Raw genomic sequence first — 14,450 nt, forward strand, 5'->3', positions numbered from 1 at the left:
TGACCAAAAGAAAAGTTAAGTGATGTCTGCTAGTACAGAGGTCAATACTAAGAAAATAAGGGGAAGGTAACCCCTGCTTGTTGCGGATTTAGGGTTTTCTTTTGCCAAATACGCCTTTTGATTTCGGTCCCGACTCGCTTGGTACTGACCAAAAGAAAAGTTAAGTGATGTCTGCTAGTACAGAGGTCAATACTAAGAAAATAAGGGAAAGGTAACCCCTCCTTGTTCCGGATTTAGGGCTTTCTTTTGCCAAATACGCGTTTTGATTTCGATCCAGTGCGCTTGTATTTTGTGTAGTTGGTCAGTACCAAGTGAATAAGGTAAGGTCACTTAGTCCGAAGGGCCCTATTCGCTTGGTACTGACCAAAAGAAAAGTTAAGTGATGTCTGCTAGTACAGAGGTCAATACTTAGCAAATAAGTGGAAGGTACCCCCTGCTTGTTGCGTATTTAGGGTTTTCTTTTGCCAAATACGTCTTTTGATTTTATAAGAAAGAAACAAAATTACAACTGAACATCGAGTTTGAGTTAGAAAACACTTCAGACTTTACAAAGAGTGGCCTATTAATTTTCGGGGGGTTTAGGGTTTAGGGTTCACAACCAGGCTATCTCTTCGCAAAGCATGTTTGAAAAGTTAATGGCTTCCTCATATTTACTGGCTAGATCAAGCACTTCATCCTTCATTTCCTGAAGCCAATTAATGATTGCCTCCATAGAGCCATTCTCGGCGAGCAATCGCTGCATGTCTTCAGGCCTTCTTGCTTCCAGAGAGTTTTTAAGGATTGAGACCCTCTGCCTGACAATCAGCATTTGCTGCACCTTCAGGCTAGCATCCTGCACAGAGCATTTAGCAAGTAAGCTCTTCAAACTAGGAGCTTGGAAATTGGGAGCATAAAGCAAAGAATTACCAGCAACTTACCTCGAGAATTGACTCCCGTGTTGACAGCAGCCACTCCCGAGCTGTGTCGATCGAGAACATTAAAGGTAACATCGGGGGAGGGCCAAGGGGGGACCTCATGAGGAGGGCCCGGATGCAGTGTTGCTGGCACTGCGGGAGTATACCTTGGAAAGGCATCGCCACTATCCTAAGCTTCTTTTAGTTGTTCTGCGAAACCCTGAGGGAGGTTCTGAAACAACTTCTTCTTAAATAGACTTTCAAACATGCCTAAAAAGCAAAGCATGGGCTTTGGCTTATGAGTGAGTGGTCTATGAGGGGTGGTACTGCCATGAGGTTTCATGAGAGGTGGACGTGGGAGGGAGAATCAATGGTATCATCCCCCCGATATTAGGGGAGGTGATCGGAGGGAACGACATGACAGTTAGAACCGCATCGATTTAAGATCTCCTTCACATTGCTATTTTGTATCAGCGGCAGATGCAAACCTGTTCGCTTGGTAGTGATCTCAAAAAATGTAAGTGATATCTGCTATTACTATTTTTGAAGTCACTACCGAGCGAATAAGGCAAGGCAAACTCTTTCCTATGCACCTATTCGCTCGGTAGTGACCTCAGAAAATATAAGTCATGTCTACCATTACTATTTTCTGAGGTCACTACCGAGCGAATACGGCAAGGCAACTCTTTCCTATCCATCTTTTCTCTTGGTACTGACCTTTCCTTAAATCTGAAGTCCCTTGTGCTGACAAATGAATTGTCTTTTGGTGTTATTTTATTTGTAGAGATGCCTCGTGTAAAGGCCTGCGCTAGGAGGGCAACAGGTGAATCTTTGAATGCTCAAGCAAGAAGACGCCGATATGAGGCTCAAAGAGGTGTACTGCAAGAGCTGCGCAGGATAGAATGACATGTTCAACCTGCTATTCCACATCTCCCTTTCTAGCGAGTAGTGCGGGAGATTTGCGAGCAGTGGAGAGTCGGCATGCGATGGGCTAGCAGTGCACTCCTCTGCCTTCAATAAATTGTTGAAGACTACCTCGTGGAATTCTTCAGCGATGGATATATCCTGGTTGCCCATGCACACCGGGTCACTATCATGCCGCGGGATTTTGATACTCTTCGTAGGCTTCGTTTCCGCTACGATGGGCTGCTTCAGTCAATGCCTATCCGGGATAGTAGAACCATGGATATTCTCAACATCCCCCCTCTCCATCCTCGTGCACGACAGACAGAGCCGTCTAGGGCTGAAACAAACAGCAGAAGGACCCGATCACGGGTCGAGAGAAACGACACAGATGGGCAGGTTGAGATAGCCGCAGAGGTCCAAGAGCAAGCCAGAGTGGACCCCGAGGCAGTCATGGAAGAAACAGAGACACTTATCGAGGAGCCAGATAGACAGTAAAATGAGCAAGTCATGGAGGATCCGCAGCCCATCGTGGATGATGAGGGACAAGAGCAGGTCAGGGTGGAGCCTGATGCATCTATGGAGCAACCAATATTGAAGGAAAATGATCCGGAGCCTGAGGCTGTTAGGGAGGCTATTAGGGAGGAGCCCGAGGCATCCAGGGAGCCACCTCAAGAAAGGGAAGGGCAAGGCTCTGCATCAGAAAGGCCATCCAACGTATCGGATGAGTCAATTATTTTAGAGCAAATCAACGAGGAGAATGAAGAGGAGTTGAGAATTTTGTTGAGCTCAGCGCCTCTACATGCGCACATATAGCTGCCTGCAAGGTCAGAGGAGGCCTGCATTACCAACCTCGATAATGTAGACTTCATGTGCATGCGCAATTTCACCGACTCGCTCGTAAAAAATGAGGTCGTCAATGTTTCTTTGTGGTAATTCTCATGCTCTTTAATTCTTATGCTCATTAAATGGGTCTCTACCAAGACATGGGTCAATACCAAGCGAGACAGTGGCTAATGAAATTCAATTTTGGTACTACTCGCTCGGTATTGACCCATGTCTCTGTGGCAGTTGCCAAGTTTTTCTTTATAATGGTTCACTACCTTAAAGACATGGGTCAATACCAAGCGGGTCAGTTGCTTATGGAATTGGAATCCGCCACTGACTCGCTCGATATTGACCCATGTCTTTGCAGTAGTCGTCAAGTTCTTCATTTCAGCCAAGACAATGGTCAATACCAAGCGAATCAGTGGCGTATGGAATTCGATAGCTTCCCCACTCGCTCGGTATTGACTCACTTGGTGTTCAAGTCTAATCTTTGCCATTTGTTCATGTTAGCCACGCTGTCTTGCTTCTGCCCCCTGAGGTTCAAGAGAAAGTATGCGTAATAGATCCACTGATATCGCCTTATCTATAGAACAACTCAGTTTCCTTTTTGAGTCTGATGAACTGGTTTAGCAAAGTCAACTTTGATCTAGCGCGCTTTCTGGTCACTGCGTACAATCAATCGTTAGTATTTTCTTGCCTTGTAAAAAACATCTTGCATTGCGAATCTCTCCTCATCTTTGATGGTGTCTTTGTAGTGATCATTAGAGTCTGATGTTATTTGAGATGGAAGCTAAGATTGTTTACTACGCAAACTCCGGGCAAAGTAGGGCGTTTCACGGTCGTGTAAAAACGTAAGGTCCATTTGGGTACATTTGGAAAGTAGTGTAGTGTCTCTTTGGAATGTGTTGCTGACTCAAGTGGTTATGTATGTAGTGCCGCGAAAAAACTTGTATGTTGTGTAGAGCATCTTTTGTTAGAACATGATCTAGGAAATGTAGTCAAGCACGAACGGGTAACCGTGTTCACGCAAACTGATGACTATAGCTGTGGCTGGCGAACCTGTTTGAATGCCGTGTTGCTCATCAGTCAAATTATGGATATACCGAACATAAGTAATCTGCTATTTTATTGTTTGTTGCAACGTATGTATGAAGCAATAGATGTTTGTATCACGCTTCTACAAGAACTTTGACTACATAACTACACCAACAACGATGTGCGACATTTTTCTGTAATGGCCATCCAGCATATTATAATCTCGGTAAACAGACACACAAGAGAGGAAGCGGCGAGAGCTAACGAGTTCGAAGAGTCTCGCATTAACGAAATGACGCAACGCCACAATCAGGCTCAAGAAGAAGTTGGAAATATGCAAGAAGCAATACACGAATATTATGCGGACGCCGCAGAAGTAGAGGAATGGGCTGCACGTCGACGGCAAGAGCAAGAACAGCGGGAAGCTTCACAGGTGCAAGAAGCATGGGAAGCCATGGAAGAGGCCCATGATTTTGAGCGACACGAAAGGATGCCCGAGACCAGCGTCCCCAGAGGCAGAGGTAGCAGCAACCGGAGCAGAGGGCAGGGGAGCAACCGGAGCAGAGGACAAGGGACGAGTGGCACAAACCGGGGGAGAGGACAGGGGACGAGTGGCACAAACCGCGGAGAGGACAGTAGTAGCTAGGAAAGGGAGCAAATTATTCTTGATAGAAACAACACAATATGTAAAGTTTTGAAACATTGAAAATGTACATTTTTGAAACATTGTTTGACCGCCAAAAAATATCTCTGCATTAGTCATTTTGAAGAGTACATCATGGTTTGCATGGCATCAAAGCTCTTTGCGTGCACAAGGTATGTGACCTAGCTTCCGGTGGAAGCAATTAAGTGAAGTGTATTTGTTATGGACTCCTTGCACAATGTTGTTTTCTCCTTGCGCCTTGGAATCTGAAAAGAAGAAAAAGTTAGATTCAGTCATAGTGTATTAAAGACAATCAAAATTTATCGATTTAGTAAGCACCTTTCTATTGTTGAGACTGAATGCATACAATTCCAGCAAAAGTGGAAGTTCTTCACATGTAAGATCTATCCTGAGCTGTGCCAGAGTTGTGCTTGACATTGTCTCCATCACAGTAAGTAGGCTGTCTCGAAAGTAGAACTCCATTGATAAAGGTTTGTTCTCGAGGCTGTTCTCTGTATCTTGGTCGAGTGGAATAAGCTGCCCACTAAGAAGATGATATCTAATATACTAAAACGATACTAAGAAATTTTGAGAGCTTATAATGAACTTGCAAATTATGGACTTCTTTTGCAAAATACAGATTTTGTTATGTGATTGTTTCCTATCCCAGTTATTATCATCTAAAAAGTCCAAACAGCTCTCAGACTTGCAAATGAACATTGTTGCGGTAGTTCTTATTTGTTCATCGAAGAAAAAATCTGCAAACACTTCAAGAGGCATAAATAGTGCGAGCGAAACTATTTTTGTGGCAATTGAATACTTGAGGGACTTTTGTATATCCTGAAACAACTTATTCCTGAAGCTTTCACTAGTTTGCGAAGTAGGCAGGGACCAATCCTTGCTGTCAAAGGATGGAAGTGACAAAGGAGCTACACGACCCCAACCAATGGAAGTTCTCAATTCCACATATGACATATCATAAAAGATAATTCCATTATCTGCAAGTTCCTTGTGTTGTCTTCCTCGGTACATTTGCTCACCAATAAATGCATGGAAAGCATCAAAAATCCCAACTATACCCTCAACTGGTTGCCAATCTGTCCTATTCTATGGATAAATATCTGAAACATACCAAAGACGATATCCACCACTTAATATTCGAATATGATTATCATTCACTAAGCGAGATGCTGAAATAACTTACAGTTGGGTCGATGCCTTGGAAAACTTGGAGGAGATGTTTGCAACCTTAAGTCTGCATGCTGGAAAGCATGTTGTATGAGGACCTCTTTCACCCGCTTGCTTTGTGCACACATTTTAAACTCTTTAGCTTGACCCTTGAAAGCCTCCACGAAATTGCGTTTCCTCCTCTTCCTCCTCCTAGTTTGCAGTAGAACCCAACTTACGATAGTTATACGAGATGGAATCCATGCTTGATCGTCTGTAGTATAACTGTTAAAAATGCTAACAGAGTCAATGGTAGTGCTAGGCCTTCGAGAAGTAGACATGGTGTGTAGTAGAATGAATACACAGAAAGGTTAGCGCAGATATAAAAAAGGGAAGAAGTTTTGAGAGGGAAGTATAGCTACTCAAAGTCATATTTAGGCGGGAACAAAGTACTAGATAGAGTCTTCAATGAAAGTTTTGAAATTCCTCGGTACATAGTTAGTACGACTTACGGCATTTATGCCTTGAAAGCGTGAAATTGTGCAATTTGATGAACCAAAATAAAATTTCCTCCCTTTTTTAAAAAAGAGCTTGACTCCAAAATGTCGATTTTGAACATAACGTTAGCCTCTTCCTCATTGGTCAAGCGCCACTCTCTCTCTAGAACTGAAAGGCCCAAAAGTGAGTCCAGCGAGGAGAGCTTCTAGAATCTGAAAAAATCCATTACCAGCAAACGAGTCCTTAGGCAGCCAAATTGGGATATTATTTTCCATGTACATGTAGATGCTTCGCGATTGGCAATGGCGAAAATATTAGCTCAGCCAGATGGAAGAACTATTTTGCTAGTCGTAGATTCAGTCAGGCTGAACAAGGCTATACGACTACTGAGAGAGAAGCCCTTGGAATGGTTTTTAGCGCTACAAAGTTCAGGCATTACCTGTTGGGGAAGTTATTCCATTTTTATGTGGATCATCAAGCTCTTCTGTTTTTGATTAATAAAGTCATTAGTCAAGGTAGGCTGATAAGATGGATGACGTTCCTTATGGAATTTGAATTCATAATTTTCCATAAGCCTGGCTGAAACCATTGTGGAGCTCATTTTCTTTCAAGAAGTACGGAAGGATATTCAAAATCACCCTTGAGTGATGAACCAATGGATGCTGATTTATTTTAGTTAGAGGCAGAAGGATCGGTGGATCCTGAATGGTATGATATTTATCAATTCCTTTCCCAAGGTGCCTTTCCAGAGGATTGGAAGCAGAATCAGAAGAAAGATCTAATCATAAAAAGACTGAAATTTACTATCATAGGAGGATTACTTTATCGAGACTGGGTATTGATTGTATACTTCGACAATGTGTTCCTATGGAAGGAAGAATGCAAGTAATTTCAGAAGCGCATAATGGTGAATCTGGTGGACACTTTTCCAACGAAGTAACCTATAAGAAGATTCTGCAAGCTGGTCTATGGTGGCAAACACTGATTGCTGATGTCAGAAGTTTTTGTAAAACTTGTGACATATGCCAAAGAATGGGTCGACCAACAACTGCACTTATGACTCCCTTGATGCCAGTACAACCACTAAAAGTATTCATGAAATGGGGACTAGATTTTATGGGACCTTTTAAGAAGGTTACTCCCAGGAAGAACAAGTACATAGTAATGGATACTTTTTATGTTACCAAGTGGGTTGAAGCTAAGGCTCTTCCTGACAACACAGCTAAGTCAACTGCAAGGTTTCTATTTGAGAATATTGTCTGCTGATATGGATGTCCAGTAGAGATCGTGACCGATCAAGGAACACATTTTATTAATGACACTATGGGCAGAACAAGTACATAGTAATGGCTACTTGTTATGTTACCAAGTGGGTTGAAGCTAAGGCTCTTCCTGACAACACAGCCAAGTCAACTGCAAGGTTTCTATTTGAGAATATTGTCTGCCGATATAGATGTCCAGTAGAGATCGTGACCGATCAAGGAACACATTTTATTAATGACACTATGGAAATTCTATTGGATATGCTTTCAGTCAAGCATCGGAAATCTACCCCTTACTATCCCAGATGCAATGGACGGGCTGAAAGTAGCAACAAGACAATAAAGACTATTCTCACTAAGGTGGTGCAAAAGAAACTAGACCAGTGGGATTTGAAACTTCAGACTGCTCTATGGGCTTATAGGACAGCTTATAAGGTAACTACTGGAATGACACCATTCAGAATGGTGTATGGTACTAAAGATGTGGTTCCTATGGAGTTTGTGATCCCCAGTCTGAGAATGGCTGTGAAGTATGGGCTACACTTCAACCATAATCTTAAAAAGAGGTTAGATGAACTGATGCAATTAGATGAACTCAGGCAAAGGGCTATGTTGGAACAAGAAATTGTTCAACAACGAAGGAAGCACTGGCATGATCGCCAAATTAAAGTTCGAGAATTCCAAAAAGGAGACTTAGTGCTTCTATATCAGTCTAGACTGGGTCCAAAGAAGCCAAACCTGAAGATTGCCTGGGCAGGACCTTTTGAGGTAGACCGGGTCTTCTCCAATGGCACAGTCAGACTGAAATATTTATCTGGATTGTTGTTGCCAGGAGTATATAATGGGGCAAAGATCAAGCTTTATTATTCACAGATCAGAGAAACTGGGCCAAACAAGGTACTAAGGAACTGGAACTTGCTGATCAAGAGATACCATAATCAGACATTTTTGGACTTGTTCATGTGCAACCAGTTCCAAATTCAGAACCAGTACCAGTAAAATTAGATCAGGATGACCTTAGAATCAGTACCAGTATGGTAGAGCTAGACTGGAAATCAGTCCAGTATCAGTGGGGGCACACTTTCCAATTTTTAAGCGCCCAACAGTCAAATGGCAGGCCAGTGGTAATTATTTCAAGGATGGGTCGCAGTCTTCTCCAATGCATCTGCCACGACAGGAACGATGCACACAAGTCTAGGAGCGGCGAGTGGTGGAGCTTTTATGGCACGAACACGTATAACAGTCAGGAGAGTTAGCATTTTTTCTCATAAATCCCTTGTGCGACGCTTTCCTCCTATTAACCATTCGCCATCGCCAAGCTCCGAGGTTTCTTCGCTACAGCCGCAAACCTCGACCTCTGAAGAGATAATTGACTGTCAGCTAGCCTTGCCAGCGACACTAGCAAACGGCTTCGACACGACAAGTAAGTCATCTTCTCCTTCGCCTGTTTCATCGTCATCGTCTTCACAGTGTATGGGTAGAAGGAAACGCTCAGAGAAGATGGAGGAGTCTCTTGAGGAAACCCAGGCCATAATTGCTGCTGTAAAGGAAAGCCTTCCCATTATACTGTACAGTAAAATCGAGCGTTACGTATTCACTGACCAAGCAATGACTTTGCTACAACTCTGGGATCTTCGAGTTGTGTTGCAAGCTACAAGAATTTCTTTTGATGCAAACATCATCAAGCAAGTTCTTGATTCTTTCGATGCTGAAGATGGCAGTGCCATGGTAAATGGTAGGAAGGTGTCAGTGACATCAGAAGCCATAGCATTTGCATTCCGAAAGCCCAATGAGCCCAAACCTTCTGTGGCAACTGCACAACAGATAAGTATAGCTCTGAAGGAGGATGAAATGGCTAGATGTAAGCACAAGGCAAGTGCTCAAGGAGTTCCAGTAGAAGGACTGGAAGCTTCTACTGCTTACAGGTTTGTAGCCAAAGCAGTAAGCCTAAAAAACAACCCAACGTATGTATCCGAAAAATTGTTTGCTATGTTGTTGGCCAAGATATTGGATCCACAGGTTCCTATTAATCTTTGTCAAATTCTATCGCACAATGTACTCCAGCAAACTGCCAAGCTAAAATCTCAAAATGTTTTCAAAGCTTGGTATGTTTGGCAATTTCTATATTGGTCTACTACTGCAGATGCTAATGAGTAGGTAGAGAAGGCTTGGAGTGAGAAGCCAATTTTTGAGCCGAAGAACATTGAGCTGTTCTCAGACGATGAAGAAACGGACAGTCAAACTATTTCAACAGACGTGAAAAGGAAAGCAACTGCAGAACAGGCTGGCAGTTCAAAGAAGCCAAAGACTACACTGACAAGAGTAGTGAGTTTTTGAAGCAGATAGAAAGCCAGGTCAAGACAGTAAACACTAAGAAAGTTGTAGTGAGTTAGACAGAGCAGCAATCTGCTCAGAAGACTGTGCCTAACCAGTCAGTAGCAAAAAGTGCAGTTGCTACTGGTTCTGGGAAAGATCAAGCCAAGCTAGCCACTTCTGAGAAGATAGCAGACCAGTCAGGGGACAAAGGCAAGAGCCAACTGGACAAAGGGAAAGCTCTAGCTTCCTCAACTCTACCAGGTGGAGTTCCTACTCCAAATACTGGAAACATTCTGCAACTAGTGAAACAGGACAAGTTGCAGCAAATGTGGACTAAACAATTGAAAGGGCATCTTCTGCTAAGCAAAGCTGATTATGCAACTTTATCCTACATAGCTCCAGTGGCAATATATGATCCTACTGATTCTAATCCAACCACAGTCAAAGACAGATGTTCAGTCCTCATACAGTCTTCTTGGAATACCATTGTCAGTTGTATGGGACAACTGATGGAGGCTGCTGGATCAAAAGATGAAGTGAAAAAGCTCAAAGTTGATATAACGGAGGCACAAGATCAGATTGAAAAGCTCCAGAAAGCCCAGGAAGAGCAAAACATACAACATAGGGTACTGGAAGCTCATTCAGAAAGGACTAATGATTTGCTAACCAAAAAGTTAGCTAAGGCTGAATCTGAAATAATGATCACCAAGAATCAACGAAAATGAAGCACTGAGAGTTGCAGAGCGGGCTGAAACAATGCTCAGGATGAAGCGGGTGGAATTCAAAAACCTATTAATGCGCCATACAGCTCTGAAGGATTCTCTAACTGAAAGATACATCTATAACAGCTTGGCTGAAATTTTAAATCCATTCGGCAATGCTATTTTCAATTTAGAGAATTAAAGTCCTTGATGGAAAGTATGCAGAGTGATTTGCAGGACAAGGTGACTGAGTATAATAATGCTTTGATGAATCAAGCTATATTAGATTTTATTGAGCAGCAGACTTCTCTGAATGAGGAAGAAGAAGACCAGGAAGATGAAGCTGATCAAGAGGAGGATGATCAAGAAGCTGGGCATACAAAGGATGATGATGATGACCCACCTCCAGGACCTGGTACTTGTGGGACAGGGCCAACTGAAGGAGAACCAGACTAGCCAGGCCAGAATGAGTGCCAGCAGAAAGGACAGGAAGAAGGGCACCAGTCAGGTAACATGCAAACTGAAGAGCAGCAGTCCAGTCACACTAGGAATCAGCCAACAAATCAGTCCCAACTCAGCAGGGATGCTAAAGGGAAAATGAAAGTGCAAGAGGAGGGACCAATTGTTGATCATCAATATTCACTGCAGCTCATTATCTTGAATAAGCAATTGAGACATCAACGTGCCTCCATAAGCAGACAGTATCTGGAGGATGATGATCTCTTGTTTGACTTGGAGAGATTTCAAAGGCTATATGTGGGAGCCAGGGAAATGGTAGAACATTGGAAATGAGCAGCTTTCCATGATAAAGAAGCTTGCCGTCTACCTGCGCATCCCAGGACAGTCCAGCTGCTAGAACGAGTTCCTGAATGGATACTCAATGCTGATGAAAGAGTGGCAAACCCGCACTGGCAAAGGCATTCTACTGCAGATTGTCGCTCCCTAGCCCTGGAACTGGAACTTCTGCTGGGTAACAAACCAACTTACCGATGTATGAAGGATGTTAGGGTACAACTCAAGGAAGTTTTGGTGCAAATACAAACTGCAAGAGGTGTTTTGGATCAGAGAGTCAAAGCCATCTTGAGGACCAGACCGCCACTAGCAAAGGACCTCAGACAAGAATGTCAATCGGAGCACCGGTAACTGCTCTCTGAACATTGTTCCAGCTAGTGAGAATCACCAGAAAAATGATGCAGCAAGAGAACCAGGCTGTTCTCAATTTCTTAGAATTTGTGCCTGATTCTCCAGTTCTCTTGTATGTTGTTCCAGCAAGAGAAACAGAGCTGCCAAGATTCTTTCCAGCACTGTATCCTCAACATCCAGAACTAGTTGATCGCCTGACATACTTCAAAATCGCTGATGAGCTCCAAGATTGGTATAAGCGATCGACTGTGGAATGGAAGACTTGGCAGACGCTGTTCAATGATGCTCTCCAAATCAATGACATTCAGGCACTGAAAGAGGAGATGCATAGGATCCAGCTGTGTATGGGCCAGTGGAAGATTCAAGTCAGAGGACTGACCAGGATTACTAATCAGTTTTGCTACAACTTATGATCGAATCTTCTAAATTTCCTGAGAAAGACATTGCAACAAAACCGGGTCTGGCACCACAGTACAGGGAGATGGCTCAGATTCTTTTCGAAGCTCGAGTCAAAACTAATTAGCCTCTTCCAAAAGGATGGATCCATACTGCTTCGCACTGTCATAAGCTGGTCAGAACCAGACTGAGCAAGGGCAGGCGTACACTCTATGATCCTGACACCAAAACCTATCATTCCCTCACGCCTTATGAAGTAGAGATGACCACCGACCGGCGGGATCAGCTTGAGCAGGAGGCCATTTACCGACTGATTCAGAAGGAGAATGCTAGTACTGGGACTTCTCAGGCACCGTGCAAGTCCAAGGGCAAACAGAAGATGGTCCAATGGAAGGATACTGGGTAGTTCCATCTCAGAATTCAGTGGTGACTTTTCTCCTCAATAGGCAGGTGGAGATGACAACTCTACCTTGGCCTGATGACAGCTCCACCTTAGCCTGGTGAGAGCTCCACCTTGGCCTTTTCAGCTGCCTACTCGCACTCTTTGTATGGCCATTCTGTCAGTGGTCAAGCCGGAATCCCAACATCAGAACCAAACGATGGATTTTTCAAACTCACATCAGAATCAGAAGGGGGAATTTTTCATAAATTTTGGAATCTTTCCAAAATTCAAGAAAGAAGGGAAGGATGTAGACGGCTGGATAGTTTACTGTGTGGAAATGTCTTCTTAGAGGATGGGCAACGAATTACTTAGTAGTTACTATGGTAATTACTACAGTAAAACCAAAGTGTATAAATAGGGCCCATTACATTGTAATCGGGTTGGCAATTATTATCATTTTGGTTAGCGCTTTGGCTATACTTGTACTTGAGAATCATTGGTAGTATTGTCGGCTGTACTTTCTCTCTGTAAATCATATTCGCTGTAATCTTGATCTGTAATCCCAATCATGGCATATATTCCAGTTATACTTACTTCTCGTCCAATCTTATGAATCTGAATCTGAACCTTATTTCAGTACATAAGTCTGATTCTTATTTCAGTATCCTAATTCCAGTCTAGTCTCTGATTCCTGTCCAGTCTTCTATCTAAAATCTTCCTACATTAGTAGTTGAAATCTTCCAACACTGGAATTAGCTGTCTCAAGAGATCAGCTCCAATTCCACCAATCTATAAAACGGATTTGACCAGCACCTAGGGACTTTACATTAGGAATATGTCTCATGTAAGGATGTCTAAAAAAAGAACATCCTTTAAGTACAAGATGTACTTTGCATGGAGGTAAGTACAAATAATCTACGATGGGAATGAGAGGGACCCTCATTTGCCTTGCTCCACACTGGCTAAACCTAACTCCTTGAGTTCCTAGACCATGTTGCATTCCATGTAAAAACATGTACCAAATAAACCCTACAAGTGGGTCTATAACTGCATAATGCAGAAACATATGTTGGACACTACATCCCAAATTTCAGTGGCTCTTATCTGACCTTGTCATCTCACTGAAGAGCAAAAATGGATGAAAACATAGAAGTTTATGCATCCTACTAAGAAAAGGAGACAAAAACATAGAAATAAAACCAAATCAGATGCATATCTGGAGATTGAACATAGTGTTCACTTATTTGTAGTGAAAGGCACCTGCCCAAATTTCTTGCCCGCAAAGGCCTAGGAACTCTAATTAAAAATTAGTGAAATGCAAGCAGTATTGCACATGTAACCTTGGGTGTTGCCTTTGCAATCCAGACCCCTCGGGTAAAATCAACATTGTCAAAATCCCTTGGTTAAACTTTGCAAGAAAACTACTCAACGAGCAGATGGCCCTTGGCCTATGTTCGTGACCCTCCTTGGGTTTGCTCGTCGCATCAAAAAACCTTTCTTTGATAGCAATTTCATCAATAATCTGACGAGTGGAAAATTCAAAGTCAAATCTATATACGATCTATCACCAGGAAGAGAATCCTCCACTTCATCCAGATCATATTACACAAAACTCTCAGCTAGGGCATCAACATCTAGGCAAACCATTCCTTTCTCTTATGATGCATTAATTTAGAAAGAGAAAGAGCTAAAGCAAAGGTAAGAGCTTCTTGCCAAACAAGAAGTAGTGCTAAAATGGGAGGTTTGTCTTAAGGTTAAAGATAAAACCCTTCACTCTTTACGACAGAGTGAAGTAAGGGAAATACTGCCTACAACAACAAACCAGCTCTCCACCTCAACCACAACACTTGCACCTACAATCGACATAATTGCAGCATCTACAACACATATATCTGCTCCAATCTCTTGGGATATTCCACTCCCAAAAGATACTCCAGTCAAGCAACAATCAGTAGAGGAGCAACTACCCAAATCTAGCCCCTTTACCTCTGAAGAAATTTAGAGACTTAAGGAATTACTAGCTTTGCCTAAGAATCCAAACGATCAATCAATAAAAGATATACAAAGCCCAAAAGAATTAACTTTGTTCAAGAAACAAAAGGATCAAGCACTTAAGGAAGAATCCAGAGAGTTATAAATGACAAACAAGGGACAAAAAAGCAGCAAAGATATCCTACCAGCAATAGTAAATATCACAATAATTGGCAGAACCTTTACAATATAATAATAACATCCAACCTCTTTAAAAGGAGAATCATCTTCTTCAGTGAGCAAGAAAGTTAA

Source organism: Adiantum capillus-veneris, chromosome 4 (genome assembly GCF_014529385.1).
Source record: "Adiantum capillus-veneris isolate H3 chromosome 4, ASM1452938v2, whole genome shotgun sequence".
Lineage (NCBI taxonomy): Eukaryota > Viridiplantae > Streptophyta > Polypodiopsida > Polypodiales > Pteridaceae > Adiantum > Adiantum capillus-veneris.